Source organism: Sciurus vulgaris (genome assembly GCF_902686455.1).
Source record: "Sciurus vulgaris genome assembly, chromosome: X".
Taxonomy (NCBI): Eukaryota; Metazoa; Chordata; class Mammalia; order Rodentia; family Sciuridae; genus Sciurus; species Sciurus vulgaris.
This window is the reverse complement of record NC_136471.1, coordinates 74766896-74792789: the sequence shown is the minus strand read 5'-3', so window position 1 is coordinate 74792789 and position 25894 is coordinate 74766896. Positions and strand designations below refer to the sequence as shown.

At 41.4% G+C, this 25894-nt stretch overlaps 1 protein-coding gene and 1 long non-coding RNA gene across 3 annotated transcripts in view; one reads left to right on the top strand and one right to left on the bottom strand.

Annotated features, from left to right (window-relative positions):
• Positions 1 to 25894, top strand: part of LOC306650790 (uncharacterized protein) — a 388837-nt gene that overhangs the window by 209480 nt on the left and 153463 nt on the right. The window lies entirely within an intron of this gene.
• Positions 173 to 13062, bottom strand: LOC306650810. The gene is made up of 3 exons (XR_013761035.1): positions 12842 to 13062; positions 12577 to 12652; positions 173 to 310 (listed from the first exon to the last, which is right to left on the bottom strand). It is a non-coding gene; the product is annotated as an uncharacterized lncRNA (long non-coding RNA).

Below are 25894 nucleotides of genomic sequence, written 5' to 3'. Positions count from 1 at the left end.
CACTATTGACTTATAGTGTCCCTGCAGGTTTCCAGTAACTCACCTCTGTGTCTTCAGTAGCCTGAAGTCTTGGAGGAACTTGATAATGCAGTGACCCAAAAAGGATGCTGCCCCTCTAGGGGTGGTGGCCTCCAGGTGGAGTATATTCCCTGCTAGTGGGCAGAGGCAACCAAAGGGGCACTGGACTTTGGGCTGGGGCCTGGCTGGTCTGGGTCTGGGTCTCTGGTTCTACCTTCCCAGCAGTGAAGTCTCGCCCACCGGCTCTGTGCTGGTCCCGGTTATCTCAATATTTCTTCTTGAATCATGAATCCTAGAGCGACATGGATTACTCAATTTTCAATAAGAAAATCACAACATAGAAAAACAGAAAAACATGGTCTATTCAAAAGGACAAAATAAACTGACAAAAATTATCCTGTGAAAGACCAGATATAAAACTTACTAGAGCAAGATTTTCAAACAACTGTCTTAAATATGCTGAAAACTGAAAGAAAACATCCATAAAGAATGAAAGGAAGCTGGGTACAATTGCAGACACCTGTTATCCCAGAGGCTCAGGAGGCTGAGGCAGGATGATCATGAGTTCAAAGCCAGTCTCAGCAAAAGCAAGGTGCTAAGCAACTCAATGAGACCCTGTCTCTAAATAAAATACAAAATAGGGCCAGGGATTTGGCTCTGTAGTTGAGTGCCCCTGGGTTCAATCCCAAGTACCAAAAATAATAATAATAATAATTAAAGGAAATCAAGTAAACAAGTAAGAATAAAATGAGAACATCGGTGAAGAAATAAAAATTATTAAAAGGAAAAAACCTAATTTTATTGAAATGACAAATTAACTAAACACATTCATCAGTAGATTTAAGCAGGTAGAAAAACTTGGAGTTCATTCAATGAACTTGAAAGGTAATGATAATTGAAGGTAAGAAAAGTAAACAGAGTCTAAAGAATCTATTTTAAGGAATTGGTTGACACAATTGTAGAGGCTGGCAATTCCAAAATCTCCAGGATTAGCTGGTAGGCTGGCGATACATGGATGAGCTGATATTACATTTCAAGTCTGAAGGCTGTCAGACTGTAGTCCCAAGAGAGATTCACAGTTGCAGTTTGAGATCAAAAACTGCTGCAGAATATACTCTTCTTCAGAAAAGGTCAGTCTATATATTCTGTTCAGGCCTTCACCTGATTGGATGAGGCCCACCCACATTATGGTGAGCATCTGCTTTACTGAAAACCTACCAATTTAAATCTTAATGTCACCCAAGAACACCTTCACAAAAAACAACCAGAATAACATTTCACCACCTATCTGAGCACCATGGTTCAGTTAGGTTGACATGATGATGAATTTTGTTATATATTTTAAAATAATTTGGGGGGAATACTGTGGATTAAACCCAGGATGCTTAACCAGAAAGTAAAGAAGTGCTTTAAAAAAAAAAACACCTTGTTGATAGGAATGTATCAAAGGAACACAGGGGCAAACTTCCAGAGCTCACATTTGAGCAAGCTGAGAAACAAGACATTAAAGTGGCATTGGAATATAATGTAAAACATAAAATAAATATCAGTGTGTCCATGTTTATATAAATGAATAAATAAATATGTTGGGAAGAAGACAAATCTACTATGCACAAGAATTCTAAAAATCAGTGATAAGTTAAATTGTTACCAAAAGCTCAGTCCTTGTCCCCAGTGGAATCCAATAACAATGACATAGTTTAGAGAAACAGGAAAAAAGTTTATTGCTTTGCTGGCAAAGGTGAAACACAGGGGACTCCTGTCCTAGAGGCTGTAATTCTGCCCATCAAGGGGACCAAGGGCTTTTTAAAGAGATTGTTCAAAGGCTACATTCTCTGAGTTATAATTCACGTGTTAATTTGGGAGATAATAATTCTGAGATCTTCTGGTGCCATCCCAAAGTCTGAATTACTTCGTTCCTGTGCTGGGTGTGTACTCAAGGACAGATAACTCTGCCTAGGATGTGGAAGAAAGATAATCCTGTTTCCCCTGAGATTAAGGAGGGGGAGAGATTAGGGAGGAAGAGGGAGAGAGGAAGAGAAAGAAACATGTCTATTCTAAAATTAAGTTGCAGTGGCAGAGCAGCAAGGGCTATATTCAAAGCATAAAGTACTATTACAATAATGATAGTGTGTACCCTTGATATGATGGTGATGACGTAGCAGTTTCCCTATGTGGTCAACCTCTCCAAAATTTATAACCTCAGTTTAAGAATGAGAATGACAATAGGCATTATTCTGCAAAATGCCTGATCAGTATTTCTCAAGTCTGTCAAGGTCATCAGAACAAGGCAAATGGCCACACATAGTGGTGCACACCTGTAATTCCAACACCTCAGGAAGCTGAAGCAAGAAGATCTCAAGTTCAAAGCCAGCCTCAGCAACTTAGCAAGGCACCAGGTAACTAAGTTTGAGACTCTGTCTCAAAATTTAAAAATAGACAGGGCTGGGGATGTGACTCAGTGGTTAAGCATCCCTCGATTCACTTCCTGGTACCTCCCCCAAAAAACAACCAACGACAGGCAAACCTAAGAAACTGTCACAGCTAAGTGGAACCTAGGGAAGATGGGACAGTGAAGTGTAACATGATGATCTAGGTTCAAGAACACAAAAGAGACTTAGGTGAAAATTGAGGAAGTCAAAATGAAGTATGGATTTTATTTAAATAATTCAGAAAAGGAAAAGAAAGGTGTAGGGGGGTGGTCTCATGAAAATTGAAGGGATCCCAGCTGCTCAGGTGGCTGAGGCAGGAGGTATGCAAGTTCAAAGCAAGCCTCAGCAACATAGCAAGGCCCTAAGCAACTCAGCAAGACCCTGTCTTTAAAGAACATATAAAAAGGGCTGGGGATGTGGCTCAGTGGTTAAGCACCACTGGGTTCAAACCCTGTAGGAAGAAAGAAAAAGAAAGAAAGAAAGAAAGAAAGAAAGAAAGAAAGAAAGAAAGAAAGAAAGAAAGAAAGAAAGAAAGAAAGAAAGAAAGAAGAAAGAAAGAGGGGAGGGAGGGAAGGGGGAGAGAGGGAGGAATGAAGAGAGAAAGAAAAAGAAAGATAAAGAAGGAGAGAGAAAAGTGAGAGAAAGAGAGGGGACAGAGAAAGCGAGAGTGTGCGTGTGTGAGAGAGAGAGAGAAAGAAAGAGAAAGGAAGGAAAGAAAATTGAAAGGATATCTGTAGAGTAGAGGAAAAGGACAAGGGGGAGAGGGAGGAGGAGAGGGGAAGGGGAAATACTGGGGAATGATACTGCCCACATTATATTGTTATACTGTGTGCATATATGAATATATAACAACAAATTCCACCATTATGTACAACTATAATGCACCAATAAAAATATGGTGGCTATTTTTTATAACATTTTTTTAAATTGTAAACAAATGGGATACATGTTGTTTCTCTGTTTGAACATGGAGTAAAGGCGTACCAGTTGTGTAATCATAAACTTACATAGGGTAATGTTGTTTGATTCATTCTGTTATTTTTTCCCTTCCCCCCACCCCTCCAACCCCTCCCACCCCTCTTTTCCCTCTATACAGTCCTTCCTTTCTCCATTCTTGCCCCCCTCCCTAACCCTAACTCTAACCCTAACACTAACGCCTCCCACCCCGCATTATGTGTCATCATCCACTTATCAGCGAGATCATTTGTCCTTTGGTTTTTTGAGATTGGCTTATCTCACTTAGCATGATATTCTCCAATTTCATCCATTTGCCTGCAAATGCCATAATTTTATCATTCATTATGGCTGAGTAATATTCCATTGTATATATATATATACACCACAGTTTCTTTATCCATTAATCTATTGAAGGGCATCTATGTTGGTTCCACAATCTGGCTATTGTGAATTGAGCAGCTATGAACATTGATGTGGCTGTATCTCTGTAGTATGCTGGTTTTAAGTCCTTTGGGTATAGGCCAAGGAGTGGGATAGCTGGGTCAAATGGTGGTTCCATTCCAAGTTTTCTAAGGAATCTCCACACTGCTTTCCAGAGTGGCTGCACTAATTTGCAGCCCCACCCGCAATGTATGAGTGTACCTTTTTCCCCACATCCTCACACACATATTGTGCCTTCCTCGATCCCAATAATTCTCACATTTGGCCTTTTCATGATATCCCATAGTTCTTGTAGATTCTGTTCAGGATTTCTTACCATCTTCTCTGTTTGGCCAACTTTGTTTTCAAGGTTAAATATTTTTTCTTCACTATCTGAGATTCTGTCTTCCAGCTGTTCTATCCTATTGGTTATGCTTTCTATGGAGTTCTTAATTTGGTTTATTGTTTCCTTCATTTCAAGGATTTCTGTTTGGTTTTTTTTTCAATATCTCTAACTCTTTATTGAAATGATCTCTTGCTTCCTGTATTTGCTCTTTTAACTGTCGATTGGTGTGATAATTCAATGCCTGCATTCTCTTTCATCTCATTGTTCTATGCCTGCATTTGCTCTTTCATCTCATTGTTTGCTTCCTTGATCATTTTAATTATGTACATTCTGAACTCCCTTTCTGTCATTTCTTCTGCCATGTTGTCATTGGATTTTATTGATGTAACATCTAGATTTGTTTGTGGCATTTTCTTCCCTTGTTTTCTCATATTGTTCAGGTATCAGTGGACCACTGAGATATTGCAGATTTCCTCTATTGACTTATAATGTCCCTGAAGATTTCTAGTATATCCCCCCTTAGCCTTCAGTAGGCTGAAGTCTTGGAGGAAGTTGATAATGCGGTGCTCCACAAGGAAGATGCCTCTCTAGGAGTGGTGGCCTTCAGGTGGGGTATATTCCCTGCTAGTGGGCAGAGGTGCCTCCACTTGTTGACCAGTGGTCATCCAATTGGGAACTAGGCTGCGGGCTGAAGCAAGGCCTGTTTGGGCCTGTGTCTCTGATTTTACCATCCTTGTGGGAAAACCTCACCTGGCAGGGAAGACTCACCCGGTGGGGAGGTCTCACTGGTCAGTTCCCCTCCTAGAGGTTCCCCTCAATTCACAACTACTGCCTGGGCTGGGCTGCCTTCCTCTGCAACATTCCCAGGGGCCCGGACCTACCTCCTGGGCCTGGGCACTTCGCCCTTCGCAGACGAGTCTCCTTAGGCTGCCCCTCCTCAGAGAAGCTGCCTGCAGTCCTGGAACCTTCGCTCTGCCCCTCAGCTTGTCTCTGTGTGGCTCTTCCACCAAGAAGCCTCCTAGGTCCTGGGACACTGCTCTGCACCTAATCGCCTGGCTATGCGGCCTCTCTCTGAGCAGCCACCTGGAGTCCCGGACAGTCACTCCGATTCCTGCGACCTGCAGCAAGCCTCTTCCTCTGGGCAGCCACCGGTGTTCTGGTGTGGTCGCTAGGAGTCCAAGTAACTCACTGCACACCTTCTCCTCCCGACAACCGCCCATAGCCCTGGTGCACTCACTCTGAGTCCAAGCGACCCGCTGCACACCTCCTCCTCCAGGCAGCCGCCCGGAGCTCTGGTGCGGCCGCTCCGAGTCCAAACGACCCACCACGCTCCTCCTCCTCCTCCTCCAGGCAGCCCCCCTGGTGTTCAGGTGCAGTCACTCTGAGTCCAAACAACTCACTGTGCGCCTCCTCCTCTGGGCAGCCACCCGTAGCCCTGGTGCAGTCACTCCGAGTCCAAGCGACCCACCACACTCCTCCTCCTCCTCCTCCGGGCAGCCCCCCAGTGTTCAGGAGCGGTTGCTCTGAGTCCAAACAGCTTGCAGTGCAGCTCCTCCTCTGGATAGCCGCCCAGAGCCCCGGTGGGTTGCTCTGAGTCCCAGCGTCATGCTGAGCAGCCTCCTCTACAATGCTCCCAGTTGTCCGAGTTCACTGCTCCAGCAGGGGGAGGGGTGTCTCGTTGGGCAACTCTACTTCACAAAGTTCCCTGCATTCCAGTACTACTGCCCCATCCAGGAGGCCTCCCCAACAGGAGAAATTCACCCGGTGGCTTTGAGTTGGTCCCAAGTCTCTCAATATCTCCTCTTCTTGAATCCTGAGTCCTGGAGCAACATGAAATGCAGCTACCCTCTAGTCCGCCATCTTGAAAACCTCCAATATGGTGCCTATTGATATAAGATGTTAATAGAAGGAGAAATTGCATGTAGGGTATATGGGAATTCTGAACTACCTATGCAACTTTTCTGTAAAACTTTGGAAAGTTTAAGTTATCCATAAACTTGATATGGTTGTTTAAGTTTCAAGTAAACTAAATTCTAAATTCTATACTAAGTGGGAACAAAGGTTCTAGGACTTGTATTCTAAAGACAAGCTGAGGCAGAACATCATCACAGGAACTGCATCATTAGAGTGGAGGTCCAGAGTGCCTGTAGTGGGCACTGACACACCTGGCAGATAGTTTTGTCCTCCCTGGTTACTCTATCTCTTCCTTTCACTTCCTACTTTGTTGCTCGATTTATAACTTTTATGGCATAAAGCCCCAAATAGAGACCCAATATTATGTACTTCTTTGACATTTAGTGAAATAGAATGGACTTCAAATGGCATAATCACAAGTTTTCCTTCCCACTCTGCTTCTGTGGACAAAGTCCCTGAGTGCCTTGACCTATGCAGCATCAACAAAGGATTCTCAAGTAGGGGTGACTAGAGATGGAGAGAAACACAGAGACAAAGAAATCACAAAGACATTTTTACATAAATCTGGGGCCAGGTAGAACACTGTACTCTGATAGAGGAACAGTGACCCAGAATTAGCTCTGCAAGTTTATTACATAGGGTTTCATAATCAGGAAGTTAAACTATAGGAGCACTGTAAATTGTTTAAGGCTTGTGAGTTGCCAGAGGCTTCTTTGTGTACTAAAAAGTTACAGAGCTAGAAACGTTTTTGTGCGTCTATCCTACTGTTGCAGTGCTAGGAACATTCTGCTGCATCCAGGAAATCCACTGTCCTGGGACATCTGATAACTCAGCATCAGAGTTGAGAGTCAAGGTTGATAGCATCCTTGCCTTGATTTCATCCCAGGCTTGGCTTTTGCTGATGCCACAGTATCAGTTGATGACTGGGAGATCATCTGCTCTCCACACCTGAGCCAAACAGCCCTCCTTAACAAGAGGACTAAGTGTAGTTCTTTCTTGAATAGCAGGTTTGCATTTTCCTGCAAGCTCACAAAAGTTTTCAAACAAGACAAGTACATTCTCCCAGAGGAACCAAGAGTCACTCTATACTCTTAATACTGCAAAGCTTGCCTCCTGTAGCTCCTGATTGTGTACTTTTTTCACAAGTGTAAACAGGTAGAGGTGATGGTTGCATAACATTGTGAATGTACTTAATTTTTCTGAACTATACACTTTCAAATGATTTGATTTATATATACTTTCAAATGGTTTGAACAGTAAACTTTATGTTAAGTGAAATTTACCAGTTTTTAAAAATCATTCATAAAGCCCTCTCCCACCCAAGTGGAGAAATCATTGGAAGGCAACAGTGTGGCTGCTTGGGGCAAGTCAGATTCCCTGAGTCCAATCCTAGTTTCAGACCTTAATTTCCACCTTGTACACCTGGCCTGACCTCTCTATACCTCAGTTTCCTTATGTATGAAATGGATATATTGATAGTATCAACCACCTGGAGTTGTGGTGAGGATGAAATGAAATAACCAGTATAAAAGTTTTCTTAACATAATGCCTTACACTGAGAAAATACTGACAAATAGACATGTATTGCTATCAATCCCATCTTCTAGTAATATCCAAAATCAGTTCTCCAGTCTTGACCTACTCAGTGTTTGATGGAACTCTTTTCTTTTTGGCTTCCATGACTCCACACATTTTCCTAGCACTTCATTTTCCATTGCTGGCTCTATTCCTTTGCTAAGTTGGAATAACCCAGAGCTCCACTTTCAGCCCTCTATTTAATCTATAATCCTTCCCTAAGTAATTTCATCTAGTCCTACCATCTATATGTTGGTGGCATCCAAACTTACCCTCCAGAGTTCATCTCTCCCTTGAGCCCCAATACATTTCAATATGGATGTCAGGCATTCCAAAACTAACTTTACATCCTAATCACACTCCTCCTCAAATCATCCCCATATCTTGGCCTTGCATGTAGTTACTCAACTGAAACACCTGAGAATTATCCTAAGTTTCTATATTTCCCCATCCTAAACACTGAATCTATCAAAAAGTCCACTCAGCTTTACTGCCAAAATATATTCTGAAGCTATTCATTTTTACCATCTCTACAACTGCTACCATAGCAATATCAGATATACTATCAGAAAGAGTTTCCTAACTCATCTGCATGTTCCCACATTTTTCCTCTTTTGGAGGTACTGGAGATTGAACCCAGGGGTGCCCTACCACTGAACCGCATCCTCTACCCTTTTTCTTAAATTTTGAGACAGGGTCTTGCTAAGTTGCTGAGGCTGGCCTTGAACTTGCAATCCTCCTGCCTCAGTCTCCCAAAGTGCTGGGATTACAGGTGAGCACCACCACAAAAAGATTCATGTACCCATTTTTGCTGCTCCCTGCCCTTTCCATTCATCATACTGCAGCCAAAGTAATCTTTTAAGACATATGAATGGGAACATGACACTCTTTTACTTAAAATACTTCAAATATTTTAAAACAGTTAACCAACTAGTTTGGCTTACACATTCTGGATTCTGACTATATCTTTCCCTTCACTTCCTGCTAATTGGTCCTTGCAACAATATGCTTTGCCTACAATGACCTTTCTTTCTTTGGAGTATGTCAAACTTGTTCCCTTTGTAGGGTCTTTACAATTGTTGAATGTTTGCCCTTAGATGGTTGCTTAGTTTGCTCCTTCTTCAAGTTCATGTCTCATTTCAAATATTCTCTCTTCATGAGGCTTATGTAAAAATGTTGAATCATCAAACCTGGCATATTGCCCTGTTTTCTTCTCCTTGAGCACTCATTATTATTTGGAGTGATTTTTTTTTATGCTCCATATCCCCAATAGAATGCAGGTACTGTGAAAATTGCACCTTGTCTGGCTCCCCCTGAGAACAATGCCTGGTACATAATTACAATATGTGCTCAATTATTGCTAGTTGAATGAATATCTTGTGTACATTACTCTTATGATTCGAGGAGGCCTGGGAAATCAAAAAGAATGGGCAACAGAACCAGTTTTCCTCTCTTTCATTCATCTTGTTTACATTCCTTGGCATATATTTCAATGGTACAAAATACTGTTCAAGACAATATTTTTAGATTTTATCTATTTCTTGTCAAAGTAGCCAATTGGGGGCAATACTGTTCCATGAAGTGCTACAAACTGCCCAAATTGAGCAGATGTCCTGTTATACAGTTGCTCTGGGATTGAAAGTCACCTTCCTTTCAATGTACCTTGTTAAATTCTTTGCCAATCACTTTGGGTAGTGTGGAAATTTTAACAATTTTAAATCTTTCACTCTATGAACATGGGGCATCTTTCCACTTGTATCTTCTTTAATTTCTTTCATAAATGCTTTGTAGTTTTCAGTGCAAGTCTTTTTCCTCCTTGGTTAAGCTTATTCCTAAGTATTTTGTTCTTTTTTATGTTGTTTGATGTTATTCTCTTTGAAATAGAGTTATTTCGTTAATTTCCCTTTCAGATTGTTCCTTCTTAATGTATAGAAATACAACTGATTTTGTGTGATTTTGTATCCTGAAACTTTATTGAATTCATTTATTTGTTCTAACAGGTTTTTGTGATGTGGGGTAGTGTGTGTGTGTGTGTGTGTGTGTGTGTGTGTGTGTGTGTGTGTGATATCTTTAGGTTTTTCCATATAAATGATTTGTGTCATCTGTGGATGGGGGTTATTTTACTTCTTTCCTTAAAATTTACATGACTTTTGTTTCTTTTCCCTGCCAATTTGCTCTCGCTAGAATTTTCAGTACTATGTTGAATAGATGTGGGCATCCTCGCCTTGCTTCTACTCTTGCAGGAAAAGCTTTCAGCTTTCTACCATTCGTTATCAGGTTAGCTATATTTTCCTGTATAACTTTTATGATAGTGAGGTAATTTCCTTCTTTTCCAACTTTGTTGAGTGTTTTTACCATTAAAATGTGTTCAATTTTGTCAAATCCCTATCAAAATCCCAAAGGCATTTTTTACAGAAATAAAAAACACATTCTAAATTCATGTGGAGCCACAAAGAACCCTAAATAGCCAAAACAGTCTTGAAAAAGAAGAACAAATTTGGATGCTCACAATATATACGTCAAAATATATGACAAAGCTACAGTAACCAAACATTGTACCACAGGCATAAAGACATTTGTACATGCCTATGAACAGAGTTAAAGGCCCAGAAATAAACTCATGTATATGTGGTCAACTGATCTTTGACAATGGTGCCAAAACAAAAGGAAAAAAATGCCTCTTCAACACATAGTGGGAAAATTAGATATCCACATGCAAAAGAATGAAACTGAATCCTCATCTTACACCAAAACAAAAATCAATTCAAAATGAACAAATAGTATAAATGTAAGGTATTAAACTACTAGAGGAAAACACACGAGAAACACTTCATGACATTGGTCCAGGTAAGGATTTGTTAGATAAGACCTCAAAAGTACAAGGCAACAAAAGCAAAAATAGACAAATGGGCTTATATCAAAGTAAAAATCTTATGCACAGCAAAGAAAGCATTCAAGAATGAAAAAGGCAACCTACAGAAGGGAGAAAATACTTGCAAACCATATATCTCATGAGGGATTTCTCACCAAAATATGTAAGGAACTCCTACAACCCAATAGAAAAAAAAAGGAAGGAAGAAAGAAAGAATTAATATGATTTAAAAATGGGCAAAGGTCTTAAACAGACATTTCCCCAAAGACATGCAAGGGGTCAATAGGCATATGAAAAGATGCTCAATATCACTAATTATGGGTGAAAAATCAAATCAAAACCAATGAGATATCACCTTAACACTTGTCAGGATGGCCACTATAAAACAAAAACAAAATATAACTATTCTTGGTGAGGTAGGTACAGCCATTATGAAAAATAGTATTGAGTTTTCTCAAAAAAATTAAAAACAGTACCACTATATGAGTCAGTAATTCCATTTCGGGATATTTATCCAAAAAAGTTGAAATCAGAATTCTGCAGAGATATTTGCACTCAATAAAAATAAGAATCATATCAATAGACTTAAAGACTCTGCATAGTATACAACCAGAGAAATGAAAAGTTGTGTTCAAAAAAAAAAAAAAAAAAAAAGAACACCTTGAACACCCTTCCCAGAAACACAATTATAAGTGGTAGAATTTCATTTGTGTGTGGTCCTCGTGATTGAATGTAGGGTCTCACACATGCTAGGTAAGCACTTTACTACTGAGCTACATAACCAACCGCCCCCTCCCCGCCCCTGCATTTTAGGTTGTTCAGCTCATAATTTCCACCCTGCCTTTCATTCTGGAGCTGCAAAGTCTGACTGAAGAAGCCGCAGTTCTTGTGCTTTAACTCTTGGTTCTCGAGGCACACCCATCTCATTCTGAGGTCCCGCTGTGCATTTATGCCAATGGGGTATTGCTGCACCTGGAATTGCCCTGCCCCATTGATGGGTGTTTCCCTGGATAAATGGGATGACATGTCAGGTCATAAAGGGGGAGACCATTCCCATTCCCAGGTGCTGGCAGCTGGAGACTGGCAGCTAACAAGTTCTCCTTGGCTGAGAAGGAGATCCTCCACTAGCCGAGGAGAGTCTGTCAGAGCCAGAGGCAGACTAGAAGGTGGGGCAGCTGTTGATTCCTCAGGGATTCCACCTACCCCACTTGGCAACATTGTTTTACAGCACAGGCCCTTTCACAATACCCTTCCTTCAACTTGGGTGACATCGCCCAACCCTTGGTGACCCTCTGCTCACGGTGGGATGACCCACAGCCACCTAGAGCTGGGGCCAGAGTTAGAGGATGGCTGAGAGGTAGTGCCAGCCAGCTCGAATAAGGGTGAAAGGACTTAAATCATTCCCAACTTTTTCTTCTGATGTTCTGCTATCTTTGCACACCAGTGGCTATGCCTTTCTTTGCATGATCAACATAGTTCCTGGCCATTCTGATTTCTGTCTAATGCCTGAACACACAAAATCTTCATTTATCTGACCTCTGACAGACCAACTCCAACTGCAAAGATTTATAATATATAATTCAGAATACCATATAGCTGCTACTTTCCTTACCTTCCATAAGAGGCGTCAGTCAGACTATTACAGTAAAACACCATCTTTTTCTTTGTTATATGCTTGTTGCTTTGGTGGCCCATTTAGCCAAAATATTTCCCAAGAGACTAACTGCAGAAACTGATGCAGTGTTCTTCATGTCTTAAAGGATCAGTAGCAGACACAAACAAAAACACAAGAACAGACAACAGGAAGGGATCCCCCAAACCAGGGTCAACAGAATAGGAAACTTTAAAGTAGATTAGGTGGAGGTGAAATCCCCTAGGTTCCCCATTCCCACTTAGCCAGGATTCTTATACCACAGCGACCATGGATGCCCCATGAATAGGGATTGGATGTTCCCACAAAGGAGAATCAGATAGCCCCAGGAAAGCAAATGAAACCAGACACGTAGAATCAAGGGTCAGGGCATGCACACTAGGAGACTTACCAGACAACCAAGGTACCATGACTTTACTGCATTCAGTTTCCTTTTTCTCAAATAGACCAGCAGGAATGTATTGCACCTGTTCAAGGAGAGAAAACAGGAGTTCCCCAAAGCAAAAGGAACTTGGCAGCTACTGGGATTGCCCCTCAATCCCTCCTCTTACTTATAGGAGTAGCTCCTCCAGTCCAACCCAAGGTGAATTTACCCCATGTCCCAATTCTCTAGCAGTTGGCTCGCAACAAGTTCATACTTGGAGTGACAGACTCACCCAAGAAGTCCAGGGCAGGGTTCACTCTCAGGTCTCATCTGGGTTGCCAAGTTTGATACTGAAAGTTTGATCCTTGTCCCCAGGGCCAATCCAACAATGAAGACAAGGTTTTGACAAAAAATGGAAAAGGAAGTTTTATTGCCTTGCTAGCAAAGGAGAAAAGTGACAGACTTACAACACATAGGGGACCATTCTGTAGGGTGAACAGATGTCTGCAAAAAGGGGACTAAAGGAACTATTTTCCAGATATTATCAGTAGATGTTATTAATGTTCAATTTTTACCTTAAGATAACTGCTTTCCCATTTCCAGGTCTGGAGTTTCTTTGTTCAGGTGGTCAGTAAACCAAAGGACACATAACTCAGTTTAGGACAGGAAAGTCATTAATCTTGTTTTCCTGCAGCTAGGGAGGGGAAGAGGGGAAAGAGGAAAGAAAAAAAAAAACATGTCAGTATTAAAATAGGTTACTAGTGGTTGAGCAGCAGGTTTTATATTTAAAGCATAAAGTGAACCTATTACATGAAATGGACCCCTGTTACACGATCACCAAACTATTTATAGACAAATGTTTATGGTGTATTATTCGTAATAGCCAAAAGGGAAACAGCCCAATTGATGAATAGATAAATAAAATGTGATATATCTACACAATGGAACACTATTCAGTCATAAAAAAGAATGAAATTTTGATGCATGTTTTAAAATTGATGAACCTCAGAACAATAATGCTTAATAAAAGAAGTCAGACACAAAAGACCACCTATTGTATAATTCCATTGACATAAAATGCCCTGTAAATGAAAATATAAAAACCAAAAAGTGGATTAATGGTTGATTTTGGATTGGGTTGGGAACATGGATTAAATGTAAATGGAATCTATATATATATATACTATCAGGAATATGAAAATGTTCTCTGATAGGATTATGGTGATGATTTTGTAACTGTAATTTTGATTAAAATTTTAACCAAAATTATATAAAAATGTACAAATATTATTAAAATGCAAAAAATAGAAAGACCAGTAACCCAATTTAAAATTGGGCAAAGGGTATAAATAGATGTTTTCCAAAGGAAATATACAAACAAAAAATAAGAACATGAAAAGATGCTCAATATTTAGTTATTAGGTAAATACAAATCAAGCCCACCAAATCAAACTTCACACTCACTAAGGTAGCTAATATCCAAAGTTTGACTATAGCAAATGCTGGTGTGGGTTCAATGAAATGAGAACTCATTCATTTTTGGTGCAACTGTGCAGTCAATTGGAAATAGTTTCACAGTCCCTCAAAATGTTAAGCACAGAGGTACCATATAACACAGCAATTCCACTCTGACATGCACCCAAGAGAAATGAAAACATATGTCAGATAAAAACTGACACAAAAATGTTCATAGCAACATTATTCATATAGACAAAAAATGGAAAAAACCCAGTGTTATCAACCAGTGAATGGATAATCAACTTACAGTATATCCATACAATGGAATATTATTCGGTAATAAAAAGAAGTGATAATTCATGTTACAACATGGATGGAATTCAAAAACACTATGCTAAATTAAGGAAGTCAGGCTTAAAAGTCTACATACTATATTATTCCACTTATAAGAATTGATAGAAAAGGTAAAGTTACAGAGACAGGACTGATTATCACTTGTCATTGGGCATTGGTGGAAAGAGGAGTTGAATACCCAATAGATTCAAGGGAAGTTTGGGGGGATAGAAGTATTCTAAATCTGGAATGTGGTGGTGGTTGCACAACTGTACATATTTACCAAAGCTCGTACACATAAAATTAGTGGTCATTATTTTTTGTAAAGCATACATTAATAAAACTGTAAAATGAGAGTCTGTGGTAGTCAGGATACAAAATCACTTATGTAGTGTTATCATCTAGGACTTATTACCTAAAAGCTTAGTAGGTTTCTAGATTAAAGGACACTAAAAAGATAAGACAAGTAGCTGAACTGCATGATCATGGAATGAATGAGGAAAATGTTATCAAGGTTATTATTGGGTCAATTAGAAAAAATGAAATATGGTTAGTAGAAAAAAGAAAAAGAATTGTAGCAATTTTTAATTTCACAAAGTTTAAAATTAAACTGTGCTTATATAATTGAATGGCCTTATTCTTTGGAAATAATCATGGAATTATTTGACACCAAAAGAGTATGAAATCTTGCTGGGTGCAGCGGTGCATGCTTGTAATCCCAGCAGCTCAGGATGCTGAGGCAGGAGGATCAAGAGTTCAAAGCCAGCCTCAATAAAACAGAGGCACTAAGCACCTCGTGAGACCCTGCCTCTAAATAAAAAATACAAACTAAGATTGGGGATGTGGCTCAGTGGTTGAATGCCCGTGACTTCAATCCCTGGTACCCTCTGCAAAAAGAGTATGAAATCTACAAGTGATTCTCAAGTGGTTCAGCAAAATTCCATTATATATATATATATATATATATATATATATATATATATATATATATATAAAACCTTTGCTGAACCATATATATAATATATATATAATGATAAAAAAGAAAGAAATGTGGCAAACCCTTAAATACTTGGCTAATATGAACAAAGGGAATGTGAGCATTCTTTGTACCATGCTGACATCTCTTCTGTAAGCTTTTGATTATTTCCAAATAATATGGAAAAAAGTAAGTAAAAATACAATGTGTATCAAGAATTTAAAGAGACTATAGCTACATCTGGATTGGGACATGCCATAACAGTTATGTCTACCTGTACTTCAATACATTTACTCATCCAAAAATTTTTCGTGAAACTCTTGCTGAAGACTGGGTCCTTGTCCCCTATGCCAATCTAATAACGAGGACACTGATTTTGAGAAAAAGGAAAAAGAAGGTTGATTGCTTTGCTAGCAAAGGAGAAACACAGGGTATCCCTGTCCCAAAGGCTGTGATTCTGCCCATCAGTAGGACAGGGGTCTTTTAAAGAAGTGACTCCAAGGCTACATTCCATGTTCTCTGTCTGGAGTTGTAATTCACTTGTTAACTTGGGAGACAGTCATTTCTGAGATCTTCTGGTACCATCCCCAAAGTCTGAATTACTTCATTCCTATGGTGGATGTATACTTAGGGACAGATAACTCTGCCTAGGATGGGGAACAAAGGTGATCCTGTTTCCCCTGGGTAAGAAACCCACAAAAACCATGCCAGAGATGGGAAATCACTTAAGGGAGTTTATTAAGCAAACAGAGTGTCTCCCTGAAGAGTAAGAGAGAAAATGAGAGGAAAAGAGAAAGGGGGCACGCTAGAGAGAGTGGAAAGCGAGGAGGAGAGAGAAAGAAAGTGAGTAGGAGAGAGAAAGCAAGAGAAAATATGGCAGGGAAGCTATCCTTAAGCAGTTGAATTCCGGTGGGCTAACAGGGGACCAATAATGGAGAAGGATACTTGCAAGCTGACTGATAAACCAATAGCTAGCTAGGATCTTCACAGAATGACAAGTGGTTGGGAGGCGGGGAAAATGGCTGCAGCGGAAAGGGCGGGAGAGCAGCTTTCAGACTGACAAGTTAGATTGTGATGCAAAGGGCAGAGGAGCAGCTTTGTATTACACCCTGAGATTAGGGAGGGGCAGAAATTAGGGAAAAGCAGGGAGAGAGGAAGAAAAACATGTCCATTTTTAAAATTAAGTTGCAGTGGCAAAGCAGAAAGGGTTATATTCAAAGCATAAAATGAACCACTGTTACAAGTCTAGTACATTAAATTCTTACATTGGAGAAGTTCACAAATTGATCAAAGAAAGAATTGATAATTACTGGCAAATTAAAAAGTGAATTACAACTCTAACGGAGAACACGTGTAATGCAGCCTTTGATCACCTCTATAAAAGCCCCCCACCACCACATTCCTGCTGATGGGGAGAATCACAGTCTTTGGGACAGGAGTTCCCTATGTTTCTCCTTCGCTAGCAAAGCAATAAACCTTCCTTTTCCTTTTTCTCAAAACGGTATCCTTGTTATTGGATTGGCATGGGGACAAGGACTGAGCTTTCGGCAACACTTTCACTTTTTATTCCATATCTTTATATGTTTCTACACTGTTTAAAAATTTTAGAAGCATGTTTCCATGTAGAATTGCGCACTTATGAACACAAGAAAATAAAGAAACCCAAAAATAACTAGAAGGAAATATTCCGAGTTGGTACTAAGAATTTTTGAGAATTTGAGAACATGATGAATAGATAATTTTTTTTAAATTTTTTTTTTTTTTTTGCTTTTCTGCATTGCCCAATGTTTCAACAATAAGCACATCTTACTTTAAAATACTTCAATTAGCCTGGTACAGTGGCACAGGGCAGTAACCCAGCTACTTGGGAGGCTGAGGCAGGCAAACCACAAGTTCTAGGTCAGCATGACACTGTCTTAAATGAAAATGCTCAAAGATAGAGCATTTGCATGGCATGTGGGAGACCCTGGGTTCAACCCCCAGTACCACAAAACAAACAATTACAACACAAAGAAATGTTAATCATTCCATTCATTATTTAAGGAAATTAGTGGGCCTTCATTTTCCCCATTTATTGTCAAATCACTTTCTAATCACTGTAAGGAAAATATAAAATATTAGAAATGTATTTAAGAAGAAATATTCTACACTTATATGGAGAAAGTAACAAATTTTTACAGAAGATAAATGAGGTAAATCAATAAAGGGGTAAGCTATATAGTTGGATGGGAACACTATTTAAAGATGTTACTGATACCACCAGTTATCAGTGGCAAGTTCTGCTTCCTCAAATGTTGAAGTATGAGCATTAGAGAAGCACTGTGAGGCAAGCATAGAAAGCAGGTTTATTTAAAAAATAGTAACACAGACTTCTCCAGGGAGGGAGAGGGGGTCCATAGCTGGTGTCCTGGTATCCCAAGAAGTGCGAGTGTCCAGTTCGCTTTATACATTTTAGGTTTTCTTTGCTCTCCTGCCCTCTTCCCTGTCTCGCTCCTTCCTTTCCCCATCCTGTGTAGGTGACTGGACCAAGGAGATGTTGGTGGGATGGCTAAAAAGTAAGAAGCAGATGGGCAGGAAGGGAGCTGCAGCCCCAGAAGCATTAATTAACAATTTTAGTAACTCCCCGTAGGGAGGAACAATTCCTAGGACGGATTACCTTAGCAACAGGTTGGAGCCAGAGCAGGTTATCTTGGTAAGGGTGGATTAAGGGCTCTGGAGGCATTAACATTTCAATCTCCCAGGGGTGGTCTCCAAGTTCCCCTGCCTAAACTGGCCTCCATTTTCATGAACCAACCAGATTACCTATCTACACTGACTGCCTGTCTGTAATTCTTGCTTCATTACTTATTCCCAAATTAACATAGATTTCAGTCAACACAAATTTTAAAAATTCTAGATGGGGAAGAAGTTGACAGATATTCAAATTTAATCTGGAGGAATAAATATAAAAATAATAATGTACAAAAAGATTAGTTGTATATTATTTTTAAAATTTTAATGGAATTATTTTAAAGGATATTAAGAAAAAAGTTTAGTGAGATAGAAAGGATCACAATATTAATTTTACTTAAAAAATTAGGAAGTAAAACTGGACAAAGAATATAATTTTAAATCCACAATATATCACCAAAACACCAACATAGGAATGGGCAAAGTGCATCAAAATATTAATAATGGTCACATGTGACTTTTGTTTTCTCCTTTAGAATGTTTCTGACATTTCTAATTTTTCTGTAATGAGTTATAATATTTTTGTAATGATAAAAAGAAAAAAAGCTGTAAGATGTCCTTTAAAACTCTCAATGGGAAAATGAATGTTAAAAATGAAAAGATAAATTACAGGGGGAAAGCATCCAATAAAAACACACAAAAGTAAATTCAACCTAACAATTTTTAAAGGCCATTTAAAAAATAATAATCTTTTGCATCTCTCAAATTGGCAGATATTTTAGAAAGATATTTTTCAAGTGAGTATCCCAGCTTTCCAGGCAGCAGAAATACACCCATTTCTTCTATTTTCATTCTTTTTTTTTTTTTTTTTTAAACACTGGGTGGAGGAAGAGGGGATTGGTTCTTCTTTTGTGATATTTTGCTGCCACCTAAAGACAACTATGTGAAATGCCACTAAGAAATTATTCTCTTGGCTTGAAAACCACAGAGTGCCTTGAATAAATAAGCCAAAGAAACAAAGAAACCTGATAGTCCTTTTGAGACCTTGGCTTCTCTGTAATTACAGAAGTAAAAAGGAAATGATGAGGTACGATTTCCTAGCCCTACATTGCAAATTAGCATGGAAGGGATTCAGATTAATTGAAACAGGTGCGTTAGGAATATAGATCATCTCTTAGGCTGTAAAACAAACTTCAACAATTTTAAAGAATTGAAATCATAGAGTATGTTATCTATATGGAATAAAATAATGGAATCGAACTAGAAAAGAACGCAGAGACAAGAAAATCTATTCTTAGAAAACAGACAACGAACTTACAAATAATCAATGGATCAATTGAAAATGTAAAAGAAAATTAAAAATAAGTAGGACTGAATAAAAATATAATTGCAGCATATCAAAAATCTTTGGGTTGGTGCAAAGAAATATGGAGAGAGAAATTTGTAGCAGTGAATGTTTGTATTAGAAAAGGAGGAGGGCGGGGGTTGTGGCTCAGTGGTAGAGCACTGGCCTAGCATGCATGAGGACCTGGGTTTGATCCTCAGCACCACGTAAAAACAAAATAAAGGCATTGTGTCCACCTACAACTAATACAAAATACCAAGAAAAGAAGAAGGATCTCAAACCCATAATCTAAGTTTCTACTTCTAAAAACTAGAAAAGAAAAAGAAAACAGAAGAGAGCAAATTAAGAGTAGAAGTCAGTAAAATTGAAAACAGTAAGACCCATTCTTTTTTTTTTTTAAGACCCATTCTTGAAAAGATAATTAAAATTTATAAGCTTATAGGAAGACTGACAAAAAGAAAGAGATACAAATTATCTTGTCAGGCACAATACAGAGTATATCTTTATGGAATCCACAACCATTATGAAGAAAATTATTTTAATTTTTATTAGAACATTATAGTTATATATAGTAGTTTGGTTCATCTTGACAAATTTATACACTGTTGGAATTAAACTTCAGTTCATGTCTTCTCCTTTTCTCTCTTCCTTCTTCTTCCCATTCACCTTTCTCTACTGATCTTCATTTCTAACATCTATTTATTTATTTTTGATAGGTTCTTTCTACTTATACATAAAAGTGAAATTACCTGGGGTATATTTACATGTGCACACAGCATGGTTTTTAAAAATCCATTTTTCATTTTCTCCACTTTCCTATCCCCCCTCTTTCCCTCTCCATCTCTTTCTTCTACTGTACTGATCTTCCCTATATCATTGATACCTGATCCTGCCCTCCAAATTTCCTTTATTTTGCTCTAGCTTTCACATATACGACAAAATACTTGACCCTTGATGTTCTGAGATTCACTTATATTCCACTTAGCCTGATATTCTCCATTTTCATCCATTCACGAGCAAATGTCATAATTTTGTTATACTTTATTGGTTAAGTAAAACTCCATTGTGCATATATGCCACAATTTCTTAATCCATTCATCTATTGAGGGGCATCTGGGAGGATTCCATATTATGGCTATTGTGAACTGTGCTGCTATAAACACTGAGGTGGCTGTATCGCTATCGTGTGCTTTTATTCGTTCTTTTGGAAAAATAGCATGGAGTGGGGATAGCTGGATCATATAGTGGTTCTGTAAGACCCCCAAAAAGGAGAACCTAACTCTGTCCCACGGATCGACGGGAACCCCAATCAACCGCAGGAGGTGTCACTTGATGCAAACCACAAGAGGCTTTTATTCCAGCACGCTGGGACCCAACTTGTGACTCATGCAGGAGTCGAGGAGTCGAGTCCCTAGCAGAAAATCTTACAAGTTTATAAAGGCAGAAACCACACATCGGGAGGGGTCGCACACGGAAGGGAAAAGGGGAACAAAGCCGCCGGGAAATTCCAAAGGGGGTCTGGGTTTGCTGATAACATACAACATGTTTCACAATGTTTTACAACAGGGCGTAGATTCTGGTCAACAGTTTCTGGTAATCTTATATCCTATATATCTTAACTGTCTGAGCTCTATCTTGCTCAATTTACCCTTTTACTCTCTGTTTGGGGCTGTTTCCTGGAACAGCTTTAAGGGCTTTGTTCCCATCACTGGGAGGGAGACCTTAGGGAGTTGAGATAAAACAGCTTTAAAAAAGTCCATTCTTTCATTCCCCCATTTTCTTTTTGGTAAGTTCTAATCATGGAACTTCTGTCTCTATATACTCTTCTCCAAAGCTATTTCCTTGGCAGAGGGACTGGTATTGTTGCCTGAGCATTATTAGTACCAGTACAGCACTTACTCTCTCCCTGATGAAGGTGACTAGGCGATTTAGGATGCAGGGCCCAAAAGTGAGGAGTAAAAGCAGTATAACAAGGGGACCCATCAGGGTGGACATGAGGGTTGGGACTACTGATCAGCAGGAGGTGCGTCAACAGGAACAGGAACACGGTGGATGTGGAGCTTGAGGGGGTTGTCCAATTTTTCCACTTTCCACGTTGGGTCTGGTGGTGGTGCAGGCTTGACATGCGAAGCGTGAATCCAGGCGGCGATGACTGCAGTTGGAGTAGTGAGCAGCACTATGTATGGTAATGAGTAGGGGGTGAGTCCCATAAAGGATTTCAAAAGGAGTTAGCTTGAGGGAGCCAGGGGTATTGTGCACCCGAAACAAAGCAAAGGGAAGGAGGACTGTCCAGTCTGTTATGCCAGTCTCTAAGGATAATTTAGTCATCACCTCTTTTAAAGTTCTATTCATTCTTTCTACCTGCCCTGAGCTTTGGGGCCTATAAGCACAATGTAATTTCCAGTTAAGCCCCCAGGATTTTGGCCAGTCCCTGACTTACCTGGGCAACAAACGCAGGGCCATTGTCTGACCTGATTACCTTGGGCACCCTGAACCTTGGGAAGATGTCTTCTAGTATTGTTTTGGCCACCACCTGAGCAGTCTCCTTCTTGGTAGGAAAGGCTTCAACCCACCTGAAAATGTATCTATGAATACTAATAAGTATCTGTATCCATACCTGGCTGGTTTTACCTCAGTAAAGTCCACTTCCCAGTAACTCCCAGGACGGTCTCCTCAGAGCCGTTTGCCATGAGATAGCTTGCTGGGCCGGGCATTCACCATCTGGCAAGACTTGCATTCTTTTGCAGTTGTATCTGCAAGCTCCCCAAGCTTCATGATGTAGTATGGTGAAGACTGGACAAGAGTTTTTAAATGTTTTGGGCCCAGATGAGTTAACTTGTGAAGGTGTCTGAGAAAAATGATCACCTGTTTTTCAGGGAGAATTCTTTTTCCTTCTGAGGTTTCCCGGATCCCCTATGGAGTCTCCAGGCGAAATCCTAATATGTCCATTTCCTCAAGGTCTAGTTCTGAATATTCAAAGTTCCTAATAGAGGGGTATACCGCATCCTTAAGGTAAGACATCGGTTCCCCCCCCCCCCCCCCGACAAGGATAGGACGTTAAGTCTCGCACCTGGTGGAGTGAGCGAGGAATGGGTATCTGAGTCACAGTTTGTTTTCTGGCCTCCGTTAGCCATCTCTGTCCCCCTTTCAGGGCGTACCCCGGGTATGTTACCTCCTTTTCACAGATCTGGGCCTTCTTGGCGGAGGCCTGATATCCTAAGCAGGCAAGTTCTTCTAGCAGTAGTCCCATGCCCCGTTGGCATTCCTCCTCTGTGGCCCCAGCCAGTAGTAAGTCATCTACATACTGCAGAAGTGTTACCTGGGGATGGCTGGCACAGAAGTGGGCTAAATCTTGGAGGAGAGTTTCATCGAAGAGGGTCGGGGAATTCTTGAACCCCTGGGGTAATTGGGTCCAAGTCAATTGTCCTGTTGTCCCAGAGTCAGGGTCCGTCCACTCGAATGCAAAGATGTTTTGGCTGGAAGGGTGTAGTTGCAGGCAGAAGAAAGTGTCCTTTAAGTCCAAGACAGTATACCAAATATGATCCGGAGGAAGAGAGCTCAGTAAGTTGTAAGGGTTAGGTACAGTGGGGTGGATGTCCTGTACTCGCTTGTTTACTTCTCTTAAGTCCTGTACCGGGCAATAGTCTCCTATGCCAGGCTTTTTAACAGGTAACAAGGGAGTGTTCCATGGTGACTGACACTTCACTAGGATACCTTGCTGAAGGAGGTGCTGGATATGGGGCCTAATTCCTTCCCGAGCCTCTTTAGTCAGAGGGTATTGACGTACAGCCACAGGAGTAGATGTGGCCTTAAGCTCTATAACTATGGATGGTCTTTCTGTGGCTAGTCCTGTTCCAGCCGTTTTGGCTCATGCCCCTGATACCTGTTCAACCAGTTATTTATGTGACATATTTTTGCTCCCTGTCTCTCAAAAAGTCTATGTTCATCATACAGGCGCATAGTCAGGACAGTAGTTATTCCTTTGCTTCGGATCACCTCTGGGCCATCAGGGGTGAAGGTAATCTGAGCTCCCATTTTGGTTAGGAGATCTCTCCCAAGTAGAGGCGCAGGGCACTGGGGGATGACTAGAAACGAGTGGGTTACCCGTCCCGTTCCTAAGTCTACCGTTCTTCGGGTAGTTCATGAGTACTGCTGGTGCCCTGTAGCTCCTATGACCCACGATTTCTTGTGGGAGATGGGTCCAGTCGGTTCAAGTAGGACCGAGTGTTGAGCCCCAGTACCTACTAAGAACTCCACTGGTTTCCCCTCCACCTCTAGTGTTACCCTAGGCTCGGGGAGGGGTTCCAAGCCCCGTCCCCACTAATCTTCTTCTTCTAGGGCTAATGCTTTCTTGGAGGGCCCGTTCTTCTTCTTAGGACACTCTCTAGCCCAGTGACCTCTTTCCTTGCAGTAGGCACACTGATCCTTGTCTAATGGAGTGCAGTTGCCCAGGTTGCCTGACCCTTTTTTAGCCCTGCCTTGTGTTTGTTCCTGGCCTTTCTCACCTACTACTGTGGCCAAAATCCATGTTAGGTTCTTCTCCTGCTTACGATCCCTTTTGTTTTCTCTTTCCTCTCTCTCCTTTTCTTTCCTTTGCTCCTTCTCTTCCTCAGTTTCCCTCTTATGATACACTTTCTCTGCCTCCTTAACTAAATCCTGTAGGGTAGAATCTTGTAACCCTTCTATTCTTTGCAACTTTCTCTTAATATATATTGCTGACTGCCCTATAAAAGCCATGGCCACAGAAGCCATTTGCCTCTCAGAGGTAGGGTCAAACAGGGTGTAGCGCCTGAAAGCGTCCATTAAGCGCTCGAGAAATACTGACGGGGGTTCCATGGCACCCTGGATAACCTCTCTTACCTTAGCCAAATTAGTGGGGCGTCTCGCTGCCCTGCGGAGGCCGGCCACTAGAGCCTGGCGATAGACTGTCAGTCGCTCCCTACCTTCTGCTGTGTTGAAATCCCAGTCAGGCCTGGAGAGGGGGAAGGCAGTCTCAATGATGTTGGGGAGCTGGGTGGGTCGTCCATCTGCTCCTGGTACATTCTTCCTTGCCTGCAATAAAATCCTCTCCTTCTCCTCAGTAGTGAAAAGAGTCTGCAGTAGCTGCTGGCAATCATCCCATGTAGGCTGATGAGAGAACATTAAAGACTCCACCAGCCGGGTTAAGCGCTGGGGGTCCTCTGAAAAGGGAGGATGATTAGTTTTCCAGTTATACAAGTCTGTGGAGGAAAAAGGCCAGTACTGGAGGGGCTGAAGAGGAGCTGGTCCACCATCCGTTGCCACCGGCGGGGGCCCATAAGCCCTTAGGGGAAGGGCAACGGTGGTGTCGGGAGTTATTCCGCGGCAGCTCCTGGTACCCCGTGCAGGCCACGTGGTGCCCTGCGTGGGACCCGGCAGAGACTCATTAGGGGGAGCAGAAGGGGTGACTGCAGGGGCCGGTGGTTCTTCTGGCTCTTCCTGACCCCCTACGGGGACCAAGGCGGGAGGGGATGGGGGAGGTGAGTCAAGGAGAAGGTGGTCAGCCTGGGTTTCTGGATAAATCTTCTTGGGGGGGGTCTGAGTGACTGGATTTCCCCCCAGAACTGGGAGATTGGACGGCTAGGATTTGAGCGGCTGGCCGGGGCTTGGGTTTTGCAACCCAAGGTCGAATCCAGGGGGGTGGATTTTGCACCAGGTCCTGCCACACCACGATGTAGGGCTCCTGATTCGGATGGGCTCCAGGTTCCTTCTGAAAAACAATCTCTTTAACAGCAAGAATGACAGATAGATTAAAGGTCCCTTCTGCTGGCCATCCTACATTAAAAGCAGGCCATTCTGAGGAGCAGAAGGTCCGCCATGGGCCTTTCTTGATCTCAACTGATAGGTCGCGACCTCTTCCCTTAACTTCAGCCCAATGGTCTAATGTCAAACTAAGAGGGGTTGTCACAGTCTGTCCCATCGTCAGTTTGTACGTCGTTAGAAACACAAACAACAAAAATGTTACAGACACAAGGACCCACTTACTCCACCTTATTCGCTGCAAACATGCAACAGAATCAGACGGGTGCCAATCTCTGATCCAACAATTGAACCCGATCAGCGCCCTTACCGTAGAAGACTACCAGGCGTCCCTGGCTCTCCTCCACCCTTGGGGCGTCCCCCAGGGCCGCATCCTGTGGCCCTCCAGGCACGTCTACCGACCACTGTTCGGCCACTCTCACGAGTCCCCGAACGGCTGCGAAACCGAAACCGAAAGGGTGCTCACAGGACCAGACCAACTAACAAAACACAAGACAAGGACAGACAACCTCACCTCGGGGTACCCCTTCTTACCTCCAAGGCTGACTCCGCAAATGAGGGGGGCCATCAGATCCCGGACGAGCCCCCAAATGTAAGACCCCTAAAAAGGAGACCCTAACTCTGTCCCACGGATCGACGGGAACCCCAATCAACCGCAGGAGGTGTCACTTGATGCAAACCACAAGAGGCTTTTATTCCAGCACGCTGGGACCCAACTTGTGACTCACGCAGGAGTCGAGGAGTCAAGTCCCTAGCAGAAAATCTTACAAGTTTATAAAGGCAGA